The 20,165-nt window shown below is 40.5% G+C and overlaps 1 protein-coding gene across 9 annotated transcripts in view; it reads left to right on the top strand.

Moving 5' to 3' along the window:
- The window catches only part of PAG1 (phosphoprotein membrane anchor with glycosphingolipid microdomains 1), a 111,278-nt gene that overhangs the window by 47,099 nt on the left and 44,014 nt on the right, over positions 1-20,165 (top strand). For 5 of the 9 annotated variants that reach the window (XM_058832238.1, XM_058832239.1, XM_058832241.1 and 2 more), the window contains one exon: positions 16,555-16,619. The gene's annotated coding sequence lies outside the window, so the exon portion shown is untranslated. Of the gene's footprint in view, positions 1-14,043; positions 14,666-16,554; positions 16,620-20,165 lie in introns of those variants that run through there. The other 4 variants (XM_058832240.1, XM_058832242.1, XM_058832243.1 and 1 more) reach the window with 3 other exon arrangements.

Here is a 20,165-nt window from a genome sequence, read left to right as displayed (position 1 = left end):
TTCTGGTCTCCCTAATCTTGAAAAAGCAGAATTTGAGATTTCACAGAAAATCCAGCCATTAGTTTCATTTATTCATATGCTAATACTCATTTTGCCTTAACTATCACACAGTGGAGATGACAGTTTACTCCACTTAGGGCATATTGCTTTTTGGATTAGCCATGGCAACGGTTATCAGTAGCGGGATTATATTCTAAAGCATCTGCTTCTTTTTTTTCCCTCTCTCTTCATATTATTCTCACCCATTTTCCATGATTGCATTGTTTACCCTTGATATGAATGATTATTTCTTCCAAATATATTAAACACATTAATCAAGTTCCCATGGCTGAAGCAGATTTAATATGCATTTTTAGGAAAGTATTGGACAGATTTCAGTGTTGTTTTTCCAAGAATTTTACTTGCTGATTTACTGTGCTGTGAGAGTAGGATTGTCTTTTGTGTCAGACGTGCAGCATGGCAAGCCAACAAACATGAGAATCAAGAGTGACTTGATGTTACAGACAAGAATGTGTGATTTTCTCTCTGTCATCTAGTTCTGTTTAATACCAACAGAAATGGCACATCTCCCACTTCCCTGTGAATATAGCTTCTGTATTTCTGCAATGAATCCAGGAAAGTTTGATCAGGGCTTTCCCCAAGGGGACAGAGGAAGCTGTGGCACTGTCCACTGCTTCTCTGAGAAAAAGCTGCTTCAGAGTCCAAATGAGTGGAAGGATTTTATATTTCAAGGCATGAAGACCTATGAATGTGCTCAGGAACCATACACTTCACTCTATAATTTTCTACTTGATTATGCCTTAAAATTGCAGAGCAGTTGTATTATTTTTATATAGCAGTATCATGAGGGTTCAACAACACTTCTTAACTGGCATTGAACTTTAACCTGAACACTGACATCCAAGGGTTTATTCACTTAATATCTCTAGATATTCACTGTTAATCATTCCCTGCCTTATCACTGTCTCTTCTTGAGGAAGGCAGAAAAAAAATACAAATCAGTTAGTTCAAACTCATGAGATGAAGTGGTGAATGTCCTTATAACCTTATTGCATAAAAGGAAGAAAACTGGACCAGAAGTTCACATCCTAATTATTGCTCCAGTTATAATGTAGTGTGGGAACTATTCTGTTCTAGGCAATAAGGGAATACTTGCTCTTTCAGTCAGAGGCATTATTATTTTTGCATTATTACTATCAGCATTACAATTCTGCCAAATAAAAATACTTATCCAGACATTACATGGTCTTCTTGCTTTTCTCAGTTCATTTTTATTGTCTGTTGGTGTGTACAAGTTCTTTCACAATAATTTGAAACTTCTTAATGGTGTCAACAAACAATTGTACATTCCCACACTCTTAAACAAGAAATTTGTGGTTCTTCTTACCCTTGGGGTAGGCATGGACCTAAGAGGATTACATTACAGAAAATTGATTTCTGTTCTTTGTGTAACAAGAAAATCTATTTCTAATCTGGTTTGGGATGAGAATTCATAGTGACCATCTGTGTAAAAATTTTACCCATAGTAATGTAATTTAAAAAAAAAATCTGGCTGAAACTATCAGTGGGTTTTTTGTGGGGTTTTTTTTCTCTCCCTGAGTAAGGTTTTCTAGTCTGGCATCTCAGGGAGGAGCATCTGCTTCAAAGATGTCTTTGGAGGTTCCGAGTTATTACTCCTTATCTTTTTAACAAATTTTTCCATCATGCTGCCTAATACAGACAGTAAGAAGTCTCCAGCTGTTATGGGTAAGATCTATAATATAAACATTCATCTCACTTCATCAGAGGTACAACCATGCTTCACTCTTTAATATGAATGTCTTGTTCATCTTTTTCCTTAAGAAAATAGATTTGACATTGTGATTTCCATTAATAATTCACCATTTTGACAGAATCTTTTTACTAAAAATGATCATGCCTCACATTTCACCCTATTAAAAACAAAATTACAATGGATTTAGACAGAAGGCTAGTAATACTTAGGAAGTCCAGTCTGCACATGCATTTTTCATTATGATTGACAACCTGTTTAGAAATTCTATGTTTGCAAGTTCCAGCTGAGATTTTCACTAGGTCTCAGTGAATATTTATTGGAATTTGCAAATACTTCATATTTAGGCTGCATTCTATCCCCACAGGAGTGTTTTGCCACTGGACATTCAAATAGCTATCCTTTATCCACATACATACTTCAAAAAATATTCAGCATTCACATTACATTAAATAGTGTACTTACATTCATGTAATCTATTGACATTAATCTCAATACAAATGTAAAATGTTGATTGCTTGTGCTTGGATATTCCCACTGCAGCACTCTGATAGGTTTAGGATGCTACTGGGTGTCAGAGGGGAGTGCTGTTCCCAAAACTCTTTGACCTGGCTCACTGCAAGAAAGCAGTTAAAAGCCAACGTGGAGATGAAAATACCTTTCACAGCTGTGATAGCACAACATATGTTACTGCTTTGTGTAAATGAGCAGAGACAATTTAAACTCTGCATTTGGCTGGTTAGTCTTACGGTGTCTTTTCTTTGACAATAAAGATGCTGTTGGCAAAACCTATCCAGAAAGGTCAGAGTGGGTATTCCTGCCTAGTACATTGGGATGATTTGGCATACAGATAGTTGTAGCAGATGTTTCCAATTAACTGTAATAATTCTGAAAAATAAATGAACTTTCTTCAGGATCTCCTTGATGAATATTGATGTGGTGACAGCCTCCTCATCCTGGAAGTGCTCACAGTAGCAGTGCTGAGGGTGGAGAAGATAAATAGTGCAAAGGTGAGAATTCACCAGAAGAGCTGAAGATTCAGGTCCTTGCACAGGGCAGAATGAGGAAGGAACTTTTATCTCAGTTTCTCGGTGTATTCTGCTGTTTCCCCTCCAGCAAGCTCTCCCAAGCAGTCAGCTCCCCGTGGCAGGCCTGTCCGTGAGACACCACGCCGTGGGGTCACACCCAAGGGGACATCCATGGCTACAGGACACAGTGGATGCTTCTGTTAAGGCTCTAGGTGAGCTTAGTGCCAAAAGGAGATTTGTTCCTTGAGTGCTGGGATTTGTGAGGAGCACAAGGCGAGCTCTTCAGGGATCCCACGGCTCTCCATGCGGAGCTGCTTGGTTTGCTTGGAAGCACTTAAAATGACATAAGGAGAGCTGAACTTGGTGTGGCTGTGCTATGGGATACCAGAGTGAGCATGGAGGTTTCTGGTACAGATTTTTTCAGTGTTTCAGGACTCTTGTCGTGTGCTGTCCACAAACAGATGGCGAGCTCTACTATTTTACTAAAAAAAAAAAAAAAAAGGCAAAGAATCTTTCACAACTTGCACAGAATTTAATATGGCTTTATTTTAACATAGCTACATTGCTTAAGTCCATGTTGCTTTATTTTCTTCCTTGTAGGTGTATTTCTTTTCATACCTATAGCTAAGTCTAAGTAGTTTTAATTTGAACTTGACTGTTTATATAGTTTGATTTTTTTGAATGCACCAGTATTTTTTGCCAGTTCTATTTGTTACTCTCTTCATGGCTTTGTTGCAAGACATGTTTTTGCTCTGATTTCATGTAATTCTTTCTACGCTCCTGAATTCTTCTATTTATAATTTCTCAGATTGTATAGTAGATTCCACTTCTTGAAAGTGATGGCAAGCATCGCTAGTGTAATTTCTTCGCTTTTATTTTTGTTCCTTTCAAAAGCTAAAGCCATGAATGAGGGTATTTGAATGAAGCATGCTCTGTTATATGTTTTCCACATTAGCTCTCCACAGCCTCCTCATCTGTAGTGTTCACCAGGTGTCCTGCTTGTGATGTTGCAGAGTCAAGGTCTGGTTTGGAGCAGTGACCAAAGCAGCCAACAGGATCAAAACTTCCTGGCTGGTGTTGCAGCCCCAATAATATGCCTCTTAGCTGTAAAACCCACTGGGAATTAATCTTCCCTTTAATTCCTATTTATTGCTCCTGCCCTTTTATGCAATGAGGGTATTAGTGCGGTTGCAATGCAGACCCATTGTGTGGGGTCCTGCCTGCTGCTGTCCTTTGACACAAGCCTTCAGTTACTCCATGCTGCTTCTTTTGGCTTTTAGAAACTCAGCTTCACAGGCTGTAAAGGGTCTGTGCAGTGTTTCTTTAGAGAAAACCCAACTGGCTGTGTATAATCCTAAGCCACTTCATTTTACTTAACCTTATCTGCTTTCAGTAGAGAATTGCATGTTTAAGAGACAAAAACTTTAACACTATCAAATACTTCTTTACAAGGCTTTTTTAAAGGGAATTGTTTGCTCATTGTCACTGTTTCAGAGTGTCTCTAGTGTACTGCCAAGTCAGGAAAACGCAGAAGATGGACTCTTAGCAGTGGTAGGAATCCTTCCCCTTGCATGTGTGCAGCTCTGTTTTGTTCTCACACATGTATATTCCCTTCAGACACTATTAGTGAGAACCTAAAATTATATGAAGGGGTAAGGCTGTTTTTTTTGTCTTTTTTTTGTCTTTTGCCTTAACATAAAGATAGGAGGATGATGCTGAGTCAAAATGATCATCTCTGTAACTCTTTTAAGCTAGCTAGCACTAAAATAAGAATGAGAATGTGACAAGATGTCTTGAGCAAATGGAAATTGTAAAGCTGAAACCACAGATGTGAAAGACAAATGGTTCCTGTGAACTCCCATGTGTGTTTAAAAAGACTATGTCAAGAGCAGGGTTTAAACTTCTTTGGTTGCATGCTTGCATGGGACAGAATGTATTTAAAATAACTCCTGTGAAAGGTTCTTTCTAAGCAGGCATGTCTGGAGAAATAAAGGACTGATGTAGCACTGCAGGCTCACGGTGGGTGAAGAGGTGTTGCTCCTGCACACAAGATCAGTTTCTGGCCTTTTCCACCTGCAGAAAGCCAGAGCCCTTCTAATGTTTTTAACAGCAAATGCACAAAGACTTGTATAGGAAAAAAATAGGATTGGAAGTGGGAAACATGATGGGAATACAGTATTTCAGATAACTTGCTGTGATTTTTTTGCCTTTTTTTTAACCACTTCCTCGCTAGAGTGCTTCAAGAACAGAACCAGGGTCTTCTAAAACAATTTTCTAGGCATTTAAAATGATGTTTCTGCAGCATAGATGAAGCATAAATGTAGCAGTGCCTCGGTGTGCCTGGGCATTTATGTTGTGTTGATTCAGTGATGAACCAAGCAGGCAATGGGCAGTGCTGTGAGACGTACTGATAATGCTGTTAGGGGAGAGCGGCTGGAGCAGTGGGCAGGGGAAGGACAGGGATGCAGCAAAGGGGTGGATGAAGAACAGGAGCATGGAGCAGAGTTCAGAGAAGGCAGCCACAGGTGACAGCAGACCTTGACTAGTTTTGTCTTTGTGTCCATGAACAGTGGTTTTGCACATAGTTTATAGTGGGTAGTACGTATGTACTTTGCCTGGAGACGTGACTTCAGGCCCTTATCCTTTTATCCTATCCCCTCTGTTAAATATTGTTATAAAACCCCCAAATAGCATGGTAAGTGGTTTTTTTTTGTTGTGGGTTTGTTTTTTTTTTTAAGGATCTGTTGGAAATATTATTATCTATTTATATATTATTATATTATTATATCAGTGAGGAGCAACATAAAAGCGAAAGCATTTGATGCTGCCTGTGTCTGTTTGACAACATTAAATTACTGCAAAGAATGCCCCTGTTTAAATGAGCAAATGGCTGAATGACTATTTAACTTATTCACATTTTTGCATTAAGCTCTTCTTGTGTTTTATGAGCTTATGATCAAGCAAAATAAGTTTTATTTTATCAGGATTTGGAATTAATTGAAAGACTGAACTTAAAAACAACCTAACCAAGCAGTAAAAGCTGCTTGCTGGAGGGAGGCAAGGGGATTTCTCTGTATGTACAAGACCTGTAATTTTTGAAAGTGTATCTGCCAGCCCAGTTATATCTCTGTCCCAATTGAATCAGTTGGAGAATATCTCTATATGTCGGGTATTTCACATTCTTAATGTCTGGGGTTTAGTTTTGAAGTGGCTGTACATGTGACATACCCTTATTTAAGTGTACTTTCTTTGTTCCATAAAATTAGGAAAGTGAAACAATGAGGAGATCCACTTTAGTTGGGGTTATTGATCCTGAGATGTCAGGAACTACTGATTTATTTCCCAGGGCATGCTTTCCAGGCTGATGTTCCTAGGAGATTTGTCCAAGCAAAGATGTTCAGGCTTTGACTCACGGTGAATTCTGGTATCTGAAGCAGAGAGGATGCTAACAGTCACCTAAAAATTGGATTTTAAGAAAAAGAGAATGAATGTTTTGTCTTTCCCTTCCTCAGTTATTAAAAGCAAAGGTGGGGAGGGTACAATTACCATTGTTGAACATTATTCCAGAAGCACTTCAGAGGGGGTGAGGCTTTCATAAACATTCTACATGATAAATTTGTTTCTGCTGCCCTGCTGAATTCAAATGAAGTGCTTCTTCTTGCAGTGTGTAAGGCACACTAATCTTGTCCCTGGCTGGAATGTGAGCAGCACTTTGCTGCCCGGATTCCCACGGCAGCAGCAAGCAATCTCGTGTGCAGTTAAGATGCTCTCCATCATCACAGGACTGTCACTGGTGTCTCAGAGGCAGCAGTCAGGGTCCCAGTGGGGAAGCTCACAGCTGGCTGCAGCTGCTCACATGCCTTCTTCATGGAGGGAGGAATGTACATGAAAAAGGAGAAAAACTGTAATGAAATCCATTAACAACTGTTAGGAAGGAAGCAAGCTCGTGCAGATGAATTTTAGTGGAACAAAAGCTGTTTCTACAAAGACACTTTATGTGTTGCAGTAACTGATGGCTATGTCACAGGGTGACCCCTCTTCCCAGGGCTTTGCTGGATGGCAGGACAGTGAGGGTGGGGACCCCCAGAATTTTTCCTGCTCTGACACAGCACAGAGCACCCCAAGTGCTCTTCCTGGCTGTGGTTGAGGAGCTGGCAGGAGTGCTGGATTAGCCAGTACTGCCCACTGGCTGCCAGGACACTGCCTTCTCCACAGTCAAAGGAAGAGATCTCTGTGAAAAGAAGACATGTATGTCTTCTTTTGTATACTTCTTTAAGTATGGTGGGGTGGGATTTATGCACTGGACTTGGAGAGAAGCACATGGGGGCTTCTTTTCTTGTTCATCTCCCCTCAGGCTTAGCAGAAAATATTTTTCTCACATCCCTGGCTGTCCATCTGGCTGCTTTGGTGTGGGAGAAAACACATGCTGAAGCCCATACAATTTGCATGGATTTAATGCAAATACCAAAGCAGAATTTCAGGAGTTGGTTAAGTGTGGGTTTTTTTCTAAAAGGCTAATGTAATCTTCTGTGGTGTGTGATTACATCTTCTGGCAAAGCTTGCTTGATTAAGCAAATCCCATTTCTGGGATTTAGGGTTTTGTGCTAGCATCTCTCCCAGTTCAGTGAGCTGGCATAGGAAATTCTGTTTACTGTCTTCTCCAGTGCATTTAGTCCAGCATGGAGTCTGGAGGTGGTGAATATGCACACTAACACTCTGGCTGTCTCAGCCACTCATGTAAATGTAGAAGTCACATTTAAAGAATTTTAAAAAAAAATCTTACCATCCACGAGTTACTGCAGGTTTCCTTTAAACGTCATATTCAGTTCTCACTGGCAGAGGGATTTAAAAGATCCTTTTCAAAAGAGAGACGTACAGATTTTCTGGGGAGTCCTCCTTGTTGGGACACTGGTCAGAGCTCTGTCCATCAGCTGCCGTGCACAGGGAGGAGGCTGGTAAGTGGTGGCACCCAAAAGACAGCTGTCTGCAAACTCACCCAGCAAAATGGAGGGGAAAGCTGGCCAGGGGTGCTCTGCCTCAGCACCTTCCATTTGGCAGTGGCTGCTTTATTGAGCCATGCTCCTGTAGAGCCTTGATATCCCCCTTGCAGGCGGCTGTCGTGTACCAAATGCTGGTGGAGTAGGGGTGTGCTAAAAGCTGGGCCTCTGCTTGCTAGCTGGAATGTATTCTTGATGCCCAGGATAGCTTTCATTATGTTGATATTAGTTATTTTAAAAAACGAAGCCAATCAGCTTCTGTCAGAGCCTTGCTGTGTGACCAGGGCAAGGCCTTTATTAGCAGATACTTAGAGAGCTTTTATGGAATCTCCTGGTGGATGGACACCTCTGGCTTATTGGGCCATTTCACTCTCAGCAGTGATTGTTTAAAGTATACTTTAAAGTCAGGGCAGGGCCCAGGTTCTCAGCACCCTTGCATAAGACTCGCTTTATCAGACACTTGAAAGATTTGCTCTTTTAAATTCCTTTTCAATTACCCTCTGCATTCTTTCAGTTCAGTCTTGTGAACAAAGCTTGGGCAAGGCTTTCAGATATGTGTCAATCCATCCATGACAGGTATCTACAAGGGAGAACAAAGTATTGGAGGACAATATTAGATTAAAAAACAGGTCTGAGCTCTCACAGGTAGTGTGGAATCCAGGCAAAAAGCATGAAGTCACACAACAGCAGAAGGAAGGTGAAAACACCATCTCTTACTGATCTGTTGTTCACTTGCTTCAAAAGCTCTTTGAATCTGAGGGGTCAGCAGATCCTTTAGGATTTTATTTTTTTTTTGTACCACATAGATCAGTCGAGCTTTGGGCAACATTGATAGATTTTAGTCTCGTGTCCCATGAAGCAGGTGCAGGGGCAGCCAGTTCACTGTTCTGTCCTGTGGGTACTTAGGAGGACAGCACAAACACCTTTAGTTGCATTAAGAAATGCTTGATGTAATTAACCAGCTTTTTGTTTGGATTGGGTCTAAGGTTGTCCATCTTGTTTTTCCTGATTTTTAAACCAGTTTTCACTCGGAAAGATATAGTGATAATCAAAGAGAACAAGAACGGTTAGCTCTGAGTCTACGTCCCATCCTGTTTTTCCTGAAATTAAACTTTGAGTATTAACACTATCTCAATTCACTGCGGTTAAACAAAAGTTTTTAAGGGGGGGGTGGGGGGCAGGGGTGGTTGGGGTTTTTTTTGTGGGGGGCGTATTTTTGGGGTGGGGTTTTTTTTGTGTTGATGTTCCTTGTTTTATGACTTAATAAATGCTGTGGACACTTCTATCACTGCCACAATACTTAAATGTGCTTCCACAATTTCTACATGGCAGTGGCTGTGGTAAGAGGACTTGTACAGTTTGTGCAAATGCTTCTACAGAGAAAATCACATCTTAATAATTACTTTCCATATAATGCAATTTCCTGAGCACAAACAGTTTTATCTGGTGTGCTTTTGCTGAGTAGGATGCCACCACTCATGGCAAAAAAACTGGGATAATTCAAACGGGTCTGACAGGACCAGGAGTCAGAAATGCAAGTCAGCCATTGGATTGCAAGATGCAGAGCAGTCATGGATGGTGATGAAGTAGTGACAAAGCTTCTCTCTATCATAGCTTGTCAACAAATAACAGGAGGATGTAATTTTTTGTCTCTTGAACTTATCTCAAAATTAAACCTTCATAAATAGATTTATATTTTCTGGTGGCTGTTTTCCTGATTAGAGTGGTGTCACTTCTATTTCCAGAACCTCTACCCACTGGTATCTTATAGTCTGATCAATTATTTTGAGCATACTCTAATCATATTTGACATTTTTTTAAAAAATATATATATTCCCTTGTGCATTAGAGTTTAGCAATTTGATTTAGATAATCAGGTCTTGTCCATGTATTCAAATAATTCAGGTGAGTTTTTCCTGGTTAGATACGACAGTATAGGATAATGGATTTGCACAGTTTTTTAGCCAAATCTGAAAACATTTGGATATCTTGAGTCAGAAAGATCTTTGACCTGAAATTTTATTAAGGAGTGGAAAATAGGAAAAGTGGGTGGATACAGGAAAGGATTAAACAAACAACAACAAAAAAATCTCTGTTCCTTCAATATTTTGGTCCTGTTAAATGGTGTAAAAAACTCTTGTCATAGAATAGTTGGGCCTTATAAGTGGCATAAATTTGAAAATTAGGAAGAGTGGAAAATGAAAACGTAGTAATTCGATTCCTTTCTTCCTTTTTAACAAAAATGAGCAAGCTGCAGGGAAGAATAAAAGACAGCTGAAGTCGAAGGAAGCACATTTGTAGCCATCTATGTCCTAATGAGTAACATTAGGAAGCCATATGTAAGTATTTAGCCTTGACTGTGACGGATTGAATACATTTGGGCTTGTTTGGAGGAAACAAGGCCAAATCTATCAAGTGGTGAAAAAACAGTTGGAAATTCTGATTACTACAAATGGAAACTGAAGAGCCATGCACAACTGCTTTCACCTCAGATGAGGTGAAAGTTTCAGTTCCACTGTCAACGCTTATTAGACAGGTAAGAAATAAAGTTGCAAATTATATTAGTTATTCTTAAATACTTTGCTGGATGTATAGTATTTTATAAGTTCTGTAATGTTGAAAACCAAATTTCATAAGAAAAATTATTTAAGAAAATTATTTGCATTTTTGTAGTACAGGACATTAGACTTAGATTATTTTGGTAGACGTCAGATCTTTTTAAGGCTTTGACTTGAGAAGGGGCTTTGACTGCTCTGAGAAGGGGCTTTGGACACAGGCAAGTTGTGCCAAACTAAAAGTTCACATGACCTGAGTTAGTCCAGAGTTAAAGGGCTTTTAGCAGAGAAGAGAGCGCAGACCCAAATGATCTGTGTCCAAGTAAAATACTTCAGTTTGATCAGTAGCTCAAAATGAAATACAGACCTCTTAGCAGTGGGGGCAGTTTGGTGTGTATTTGTCTTCAGCATGTGCAGGAGATACACACTTGCAAGCTCTCACAGGCTCCCAGCCAGAGCCAGAGGTGATGCTTGGTTAAATGTAATTTTTTGTTTAGTCTCCCGTAGATGGAGAGGAACTGGTATGACCCAGAATTTGTCTCGGGCAAGCAGAAGGGCCTGGTGAGGTGCATGTACCAATGCCACGTAACACTACAAATAAAATCGTCACTGAAAGTAAGGCTCTTGGAAATAAGGAATAGCAGTGACAAGTTTGACTGAAAAAACTGTAATTGAGGGAAGTCTGGAATAAGCAGTGTTATCAAATTGGTTTTCATCAACAGCTAATACAAATTTAACTAAGATCTCTCGGGTTCAGGCTTCATTATCACCTAATGCAGGCTGAACACATCTATCCTGGACTCATTGGAGATTTGATATAACACCTATTTAGAGAAGTAATTTACAAGTGTAAGTCTTATCTGTATGGCCAGAGATGTTCATAATTTCTTTAAAGATGCTTGCTTTGTATTTGTAAAGATTGAATTTGCTATCAGGATAATAGAGTGGCAGTGACTAAGTCTTGGCATATGTCTTTGAAGAAAGAATCTCTTGGCCTTCTGTTTTCAGAAAACTGAATGTTGAGTCCCTCTTTCTCTCAGTTGTAAATGTAAAGTGGGAGTCTGAACATGTGTGTGTTTTAAAATCCTGTAAGCAAACCAGATTTTTCAGAATAGCATCATACTAAAAAATCTAATAGTTTTTCTACACCTCCAAAGACACATATGGCACTTTCCTGTCCCTGCCTGTGTGCTGTGCTCCTTCCTCTTGCATGATTTTATGGAGAAGTTCTCTGAAACTTTTATTCTGTTGTTCCTTCACCCATCCCTCCACTGAATGACAGAATTCTTCTGCCACCTAAGCTGCTCTGAGTAATATCCTTGTGGTTTTATACACTTTGAGAGCTAAGGATGTGTAAGATAGAGGTGAGGGCTATCTCAGGTTGACGGTGTACATCCAAAGATACTGCAAGTTAATGGAATTGCTGTGAAATTGCACCAGTGACAGTGAGGTTGTCTTCTGCACTTTTAAAGTATTTGTGAGAATAGTCTGAAAGTATTCATTTTCCATGGAGCCCTGACAAATAATATCTGGATCTTTACTTGCCATAGATGTGGGAAAAAATAGACAGTAAGGTCTTTAAAATATGAAAATCAAGTAGGATCACAAAGATTCACAAAGAGAAGTAACTCCAAAGAAAAAAATCAGTAAACCGTGTCATATAAACAACTTTTATGTAAGTGATAAATCTCTCTACATCAGTTGACCAGTGTAAAGACTGAGTTTTAGCTTTCACATTTATGTACACGAAGTACATGATCTCTTAAGTAAAATCTAAAGGTAAGGCTTCTTAGAGCAGAAATGAGATGGCACAGGCAGGCTCTTCCACTCCAGACTCAAGATTTCCAAGAGAAATAACCATCTTTAGTGTTCTTACCTACCTCCAAGCCAAAATACACTATTTTTAGGCACCTATTTATGTTATGTTGTGGTTTCTAGATGTTGTACAGTAACAGACAAAAGTGATATGAGAAGAGTAACACTGAGGACCACTGATTTACATGGATTGGAAACTTAGGAGAAGCAGAAAATGGAGAAGGAATAAAGTTGGCCTGTTGGACATTGCTCTTGGTTATACTTGACCCGTTCCAGTTGAAGTAGTTCTTTTTGCCTCTGGCCATTTCCTAATGTATTTTACCATTAGATGTTGCATCCCTTACTAGATCTTGAGTGGTGTGTGTAGGCTTGCCCCTGCACAGTACTCTTTTCAGGCATCCTTTTGACTTTGAATAACCACCTCAGCACCAGTTTTTAAAGTTTTGAGGTTACTTATGTAATTCTGCAAAAAGAGATTCGTGCTGGAAGCTACTCTGAGATATGTTCTAGATGTTTACATTGTTCAGTCAAAGAACATTTGATTTTATTTATTGTCATGGAGTTGTGGGGCTCTGCAATTATAAAGCACTTTTGAACCTGCTTAAGTCCTTTTGACAAGATTCTTAAGGTAAATTTTATCTTATTAATACATAAAAGGAAATCCTTAAGAATTGCTAGTAAATAATAAAATTAGAAGAGATGATTGCTCATTTACAGCTGTCCTGTATCAGCTTAATTTTGAGTACAAGATACAGAGTTTTGCAGGTCTGTTACTGTCCAGACACTGAATTGAGCACTGCTGCTCAGTTCTCCTGAAAATTATTTTGGAGTTTAGCTTCAGTGAAATGCTTCGAAACAACATATTTTTAAAAATAAGTGCTTATAAATTCCCTCTAGAAGTCACCCTCTTACTTTGCTGTCTCATGTTACAAACTCAAATACATTAATTTGGAAGAAGCGTATCTCTGAGTGTTTGTTACTCAAGATAACCCTTGCCGAAGTCCCCAAAAATGTAAGAGCACTTGAGAGGTGGGGCAGCAGGATGGCTGCTTAGCCCTGATGATCATCTCAAGGCTGATCTGGTAGGACTGGCTAAAAGGGTGAGATAGGGCCCCTGGGAGATTGCCAGCAAGTCACCAATTAATACTAATTGCATGGGAAAATACTGTAAGGCTGCAATGGTTCATCAGGGACTGGAATGAGTTCATAGCTGTGCTGCACCCAAGAGCTCTGTGTCCCTTGCTATTTACTTCAAGAAGAAAACAAAGTTGCTTGCTGCTCCATTCACTTGCAATGTTTTAAGGTTTTAGCTATAATTAATGTGGAGGAACGTGCAACATCTCACATCTGTCATAGAGTTTGGCTTGGGAATATTTGAGTTAAACTGTAATACTCTAATTGGCTTCAGCAGGAATCATCACTGTCTCATCTTGAGCCAGACATTGCTTGTCATTTTCTCATAGGAAGGAAAACAAAGATGAAGTTGCATGAAATATATGCACATGATAGTCCTTTCAAAATAAGAAAACTATGGACATCTGACGTTAAAAAGGGCTTTTGGCTTTGCCTCTTGGATTTCCAAGGAAAGCTTTGAAAACTGAGATTTAAGCTGCTGCTGTCTCCTCCTCTGCCTAGTGACAGCTGTAAACATCTGCTGAGGATGTCGTTTATTGTTTCATCCTCTAGTTGCTCATGAAGATCATGAAGCATCGTGCCTCCTTGAAAATTAAACTGAGCAGCCAGCGTGCTCAGAGGCTCTCGAGTGTGGTTACCGGGGGCCGAGAGCAGCTGCTGGCTCTGTGCTGTGTCCCCGGGATCACGCCCAGGCAGGGAGAGGCGCTGTCCCGGGAAGTTTGGAGAGGCGCAGGTGGCAGCAGGCGGGGTGGGAAGGGCACGTTGCTCTGCCACCGCACTGCGATTTCGCCTCTTCGTCCTCCTCTCGAAAAGGCAGACAAGGCTTCCAAATCCTAAATTGCATTTTGTCTAACCCCTCCCCTATTCCGGCTGCTTGCTCATGCAGCCACCCACGGATCCGAAACAAAAATGTGTGAAGCGAGGCAGGGAGTGCTGTTGCCAGTGCAGATTCCGTCTCCTCTCCAGGCGCCCGGGCGCCCGCCGTGCCCTGACACCGTCTCGCTCCCGGACACGGCGGAGCTTTGGCTTATCATAAACACGTAAGCGTTTCTCTCCCGCTCCTTCTCATCACCCCGCACTCCAAGAAGAAGCAAGGAGAGGTCCGGGGCTGCGGCTGAGCGTGTCTTTGTGCCCCTGCTCGCTGTGCGGGCTGACAGAGGCGGCATTGTTCGCAGGCTGTGCCCGCCTGGCAGCCGCAGAAGGTGGGATCTGCGCCCTGCATACGGAATCGGTGAGCGGCCGGGGACACGGCTGAGAAACTCCCAGAGCTGCATTAACCCCCGGGGCGAGTTTGAAACAGCTTCTCCTGATATCTTCTGCACAGTGCAAAGAGGGTCTAGGATGAGGAGTCCTTGTTAATCAAAGGTAATATTTTTGTCTTTAGAGTAGCGTAAGATAGTGGCCGTTGCTGCCGTTTGGTTGTTTATTAAAATAAGAGTGATACAACAGGGAGGAAAGTTATGAAGTCCTCTGTGCTCCGCAGGAGAATAAAGCTCCATGGTGGCATCGTGCTGAGGGTCATTGAAGTTTGTCTGTTCCCCTTTATGTGGGCTTAGTTTGCATTACCAGTAATAAGAAAATCTGTATGTGTTCCCATCAGAGGAGGACTATTCAATTTCCTTCTCCGTCTTACTTTTTAAGCCAAAATTTACTATTTATGTGCAATATTAAATTAATTCTGCTATTAGAAATACATTGATATATAGCCATTAGGCAAGGTAAATACTTCTTATTAGCAGAGACAGCTTCACTCCTCAAGGTACTCCCTGGAGTACAATGCATCCTGTGGAGTGGTAAAAAAAATAACATTTGTTGCACATACCTCAGCAGAAAGAAAAATCATTGTTGCATTTATTTGTCCAGCCACCTTGCAATAACTGTGATTACACAGACTGTGCCAAACAGATTTTTCATTGTTGTGCCAGTATTTCTCACGCACTCTTAGTACTTCAATCCTATTTTAGTGGTTTTTAAATGGCTATTTTTTAAGTAAAGATATATTTTGTCCAAGTGTTTCCTGTTCATATTGCTGTCTGTTCTTTGTGGTTGTTAAGGCTATTTTTGAAAGTGTGTACTGCTTTTTGGGGATGATAACAAACATGGTCTTAAAAGCACAAGGCTTGTGGCTGTTGCTCATTTTTTGTGCCCGGGTTGACATGCATTTGGGGTGAACGGGCTCAGCTGCATTGAAGACTCCCCACACAACTCTGAATCTGGAGCTTTTAATAACACAAATGGTGTTTGAAAGGTTTTTTCCTAAGAAGAGGTTAAAATGAGGAGAGTGCAGTTTGTGTGCTGCAGAACTTTACTCAGTCTGCCAGTGCTGTGCCGTTTGTTCTGTGCCATTTGGGAGAACACAGCTTGTACCTCCTATTTGCCCAATGGCACGTAGCAGCCCCAGAGGACACACGCTGCTTTTGTGCTTTTGTGTTCAGTTTTAATCTTTAGGGAGCAACTGTTTCAAAGAATAAACACATTGCCTTGTAGGAGAAACTCCAGAAAACATCCTGCTAGTGACAGCGGCAGCCGCTGCCCATCATCCTGGACGTTCCTCTGCCAAAAACGACGGGGCTTTGTGAGCTGGCCAGCCAAAGGCTGGGAGCTGCAAATTCTGTATTCCCGAGGATGGCCAAAGGAAATCACGTTTCAAAGCACTGAATTAAAACTGTAAGGCTGCTGGCTCAAAATGCAGAATCTGTGTTTATCATGGCCCCCTCAGCCCAGGGATTTCTAGCATCCCCTTTCTGCAGGAGTGTCCTGCCCATTAATCCCTACACATCACTTGATGGTGGGGCTGGTTGGGCACCAAGCAGGCAGATTATGAGCTTGCTCACTCCCTCCACACAGGCTTTTAGGTTAAATCAAAATTTGTTCTTCATTATTTTGAATACACCGCCTTACAGTGGTGTAGGCCCTGTTGCTTTTCTTTTACTGATTGGTTTTAACTGGCAAACAAAGTTTCATTTGCTGTTAGTTTAAAAAAGTGGAATAAATACATGTCCCAGACAAAAGAGTGTTTGATAGATGTTGCATGCCTCCCTTATACAGAGACTTTTATAACCCATTTCCTTCACAGTATATGACATTAAATGGGCAGGGTCAATTTAAGATAAATAGCTTTTCCTTACAAAGTAAACTTCAGTCTATTGTATATGTTTCTGTAGACAAAAAGATGTAGCAGAGTTTGGGATGGATATAAGAACAAGCAGGGGTTTTAAGATAATGTTTTAACCAGCGCTTCATCATTTTTTCAGCCCAGAAGCTTTTGCTTCTTTACTGGGAGAGCCTGTATGAATACCTGTGTGGGTGATGTTATAAGGTAAGGAATACACTTAGGCGTGTTCTTTAATTAATTAATCTTGCATTGCTATGAAGTTTCTGTGTGCTACACTCTATCTAATTTCTTCTCAGAGAGAGTTGCATATGGTTCTCCTTTGTTTGGTAGTAGGAAATAAACGAACAAAACCAGTGGTTTACAGTGTAGATGATGATATGTCTTAAATGGTGTTGAATTTCAGTTTCTCTCCTACGAACCTCAAACTGTCCCTTTGGGGAGAGGCTCATGCTGTGTGTCTGGAGGACCTCTTGGTGCAGCATCACCAGCAGGGTTTTATTCAACTTGGTAATATCACATGAAAACAGGTGTGCAGTGTGTTTTCTGGTTCCCAGAAATACTGTCACTTCATGGCCTTCCCCTGCCAGCTTAAGCGTCACCTTTCCTTCTACACTCTTCTCTGTCTGGGTGGCAGTCCCCATCATGTCTATTCCCCTGCAGTGCACTTGAGGCTTTTATCCGCAGGCAGACTGAAGATCAACAGACAGAACCATTCTCACCTCCTCTCCCAGGCCCTGTGTTTTACTCTACCTCATGCACTGAGTGACCAAATAATTTGTCAATAAATAAAGAATCTATTTGAAATAAATTGTTGAGGAAATATGGAACTCTTCTGATTTGGGCTCCTAAAAGACAGGGTTTCATGCTAGGCAGTTCACACAGCCTGCATGCATGTTACAAAGTCCAGCAGTGTTAGTGTAGTACAGCTGTGCTGCATGTTTCCTTAATCTGCTTGTTTAGAGACACCCAGAATATTCCTCTTAATCGTTTCCGCTGCATAGTAGGTACAGGAGGAAATAACAGGGAGAGCCCTGTCACTGGGAAAATGCATCATTTGAATGTGTAATGTAAATATTTTAACTAACCAAATGTAAACACTGTTTTGCCTTTAGGATGGGAAAAGACTGTCGCAGTCAGAAATGAGCTGACATAAGAGTGACCCCGTATAGATGAGATACAAAATTGTGTTCACACATTTTGATAATCAAAACAGAGCCCTTAATGAATTGCCTGGTGTGAAAGGAATTACAAACACAAATGTGCCTGACACAAGGCATTCGGAAGTTGCTGCTGTATTAATGCTAGAATGAAGGACTTTTCAGGATTCATGGGGATCCAAGTCTATGGGGAGGATGATGGGAGATGAGAGAGATAAGACGATGAGAGATGTGCTATGGTAAGGACTAAACAAAGGCTGGAGAATCTCTGGAGGGAAACCTAAACTTGTAAGTATGCTCTGAATGTCCATGCTCCGCCATGCCACTGACTATGAGTTGTGTTCACTGTGCCAGGACAGTCAGTTCTGAAGTTTTCAAGGGTTAGAAGATGGTAGAAGCAGCAAATATACTAGGTTCAGGAAGAAGCACCTTACTGCATTCACAGATGTGCTGTGATTTTTCAGCCAGTGGATTCAAAGAAAAGCAGAGTTCTTAGGGAGCTCAGAGTGGTTGCTCATCAGTTCTGCCTAAACTGGCTTCATAAGTGTGTGAAGACTTAACGATCAAGTGGTGCTTGACAGAAACCAAACACGTGGTTTAACTTTTGGTACTGAGTGTGGTCCTGAAAAACAGTGTAGGATCCGGAATCCTCCCAGATTCCACTTGACTTCATTGTGAAGTAGATGGTCTTTGGGCGTTCACTCAGCAGAAGAAAAATCTGGAGATTATTTCATTGGCTCTGTATTCTAGCCCTTGAATTGTTAATATCAGAAGAGGAAGAAACGACACAGAGGATTTGTCTAGACTCCACGGATTGCAAGAAACTTGTTAGATCTTATTTCTGAAGGCACGGGTACATGTAAATACCCAAGCGAGTAAACTTTCATTACTGGAATAGCTGGGGGATTTTTCAAGGTTGATTTTTGCTTGTATTATCAACAATGGATAATACATTAACATCTGCCTCACATTTGGTATTTCTTTGTTCTAACAGCTGGAAATTTACATTTATACATAGGCCTCAGAGCTAAAAATGTCATTCCTTAGGTTAAAAACCCGTAATGATTTTTGTTCTTCTCCTTGATAGGAAAGGAGAACTGAAAACACAAGGAAAAGACAAACAGGAAGAGTAGCCCCCAGATGATAAATGCTCTCAGTTGGAGCAAAGATTAGTCATGTATAGTGTAGCCTTAAAAGTGTCATTGTCTGCCACTACTACAGCAATTTAGCTATAGCCAAATGAGCCAATCTATCTATTAAATTATCTAAAGAAAGTAGAAGAAATCGAATATTAAACGTCACCAGTGAAGAGAAAATACAATGGCTTTTTTTTCAGTGCAGAGGAAATTAAGAGCCCCTCTTGTGTGGATGAGAAGTGTTCTGGTAGATGAGAATAACTTAAACGTTATCACAGAATCAGACTTGCGTTGCTAGAAAATCTAATCATTTCGTGCAATAACTTCTTTTAATTATTCTCTTGAATACAGATAATCTAAATTTCCTTTATCTCCCAGACAGATGTATCAATTTTCATGGGAAAGCATTAAAACAGTCAAAAGTAAGAACTTAATTTTTTTTTCCTTTATGAGCAGGAAGTTCATATACTTTTGCTAAAGGAGCTGCATTGTGCCTTTAAAAAAAAAAAGGATTTAATATTAGATTCTGTGTTTTAGTACAGGAAAAACGTAGAAACAGATTACTCTGTAGTGCTAAATTCACAGCATCATTTTTCTAAAATTAAGTCACATTATTTGAAAGCTGATGAGAGAAGGAATTTAAGAGACGGGAAGTGCAGCTGAAAAATTTTTGGAAGGAGATTGTAAACTTTGGGGCAGAAGAGAGTAAGATAAAAGAATCTGTGAGAGTGGGAATAATAATATGAAGAGGAACAGACTGTGCTGATGATATCTTTTGGCCAAGGTTTTGAAAATAATTCAGAATATGATTTGCAATCTCTGTCTTTGAGGGGGGGAATGGGAATTTTTCCATTTACAGTAAAGTCAAGTAAGAATGTCATTGCTCCAGCTGTTAAAATATTTTGAAATCTACTTCAAACTGATTATTTATTGCAGTATTAAGTATAGACTATTGTGGACAGAAGAAAAAGAGGAGTTGGAATCAATCCCAAAAAGTGGGGTGAGAGTATAATTTATGCTTCCCTGAGAGGGAATGGGACTGCTAGTCCAGTTCAGCTCATTCCACCCCAGTTCTCTGAGAGACTGTTGTTTTAGGAAGCCTCTATGGATAGATATAGCTGGAGGTGAACAAATCTCAAGGTTCAAATCTGCAAGAGAAACTTGGAAGCCTCTATCAAAGGCAGGGGTAAATAGGATGTGTATTTTGAGGCTGAAAGTGCCATCGGAGTGTGACTTCACAAAGCACGTGAGGACCACGGCATCCCAAGCATCTCTGGCATGATTTACACTTGAGAACAGACTTGTGTCAGGCAGAGTTTCTGCAAAAGGTGGATGGGCTACATGGGCTGCTCCTGTGCCTGCAGCATTGTCAGAAGCCCCTTTTTCATCATAGTACAGAGCAGTCCATGAGCTTTGCCTGTTCTGTCATTTCTATGTAACAATCTTCACATTCATAT

The sequence above is a fragment of the Poecile atricapillus genome, chromosome 2 (genome assembly GCF_030490865.1).
Source record: "Poecile atricapillus isolate bPoeAtr1 chromosome 2, bPoeAtr1.hap1, whole genome shotgun sequence".
Lineage (NCBI taxonomy): Eukaryota > Metazoa > Chordata > Aves > Passeriformes > Paridae > Poecile > Poecile atricapillus.
The sequence above is the reverse complement of the archived record's forward strand: the minus strand, read 5'-3'. Positions and strand labels throughout refer to the sequence as shown.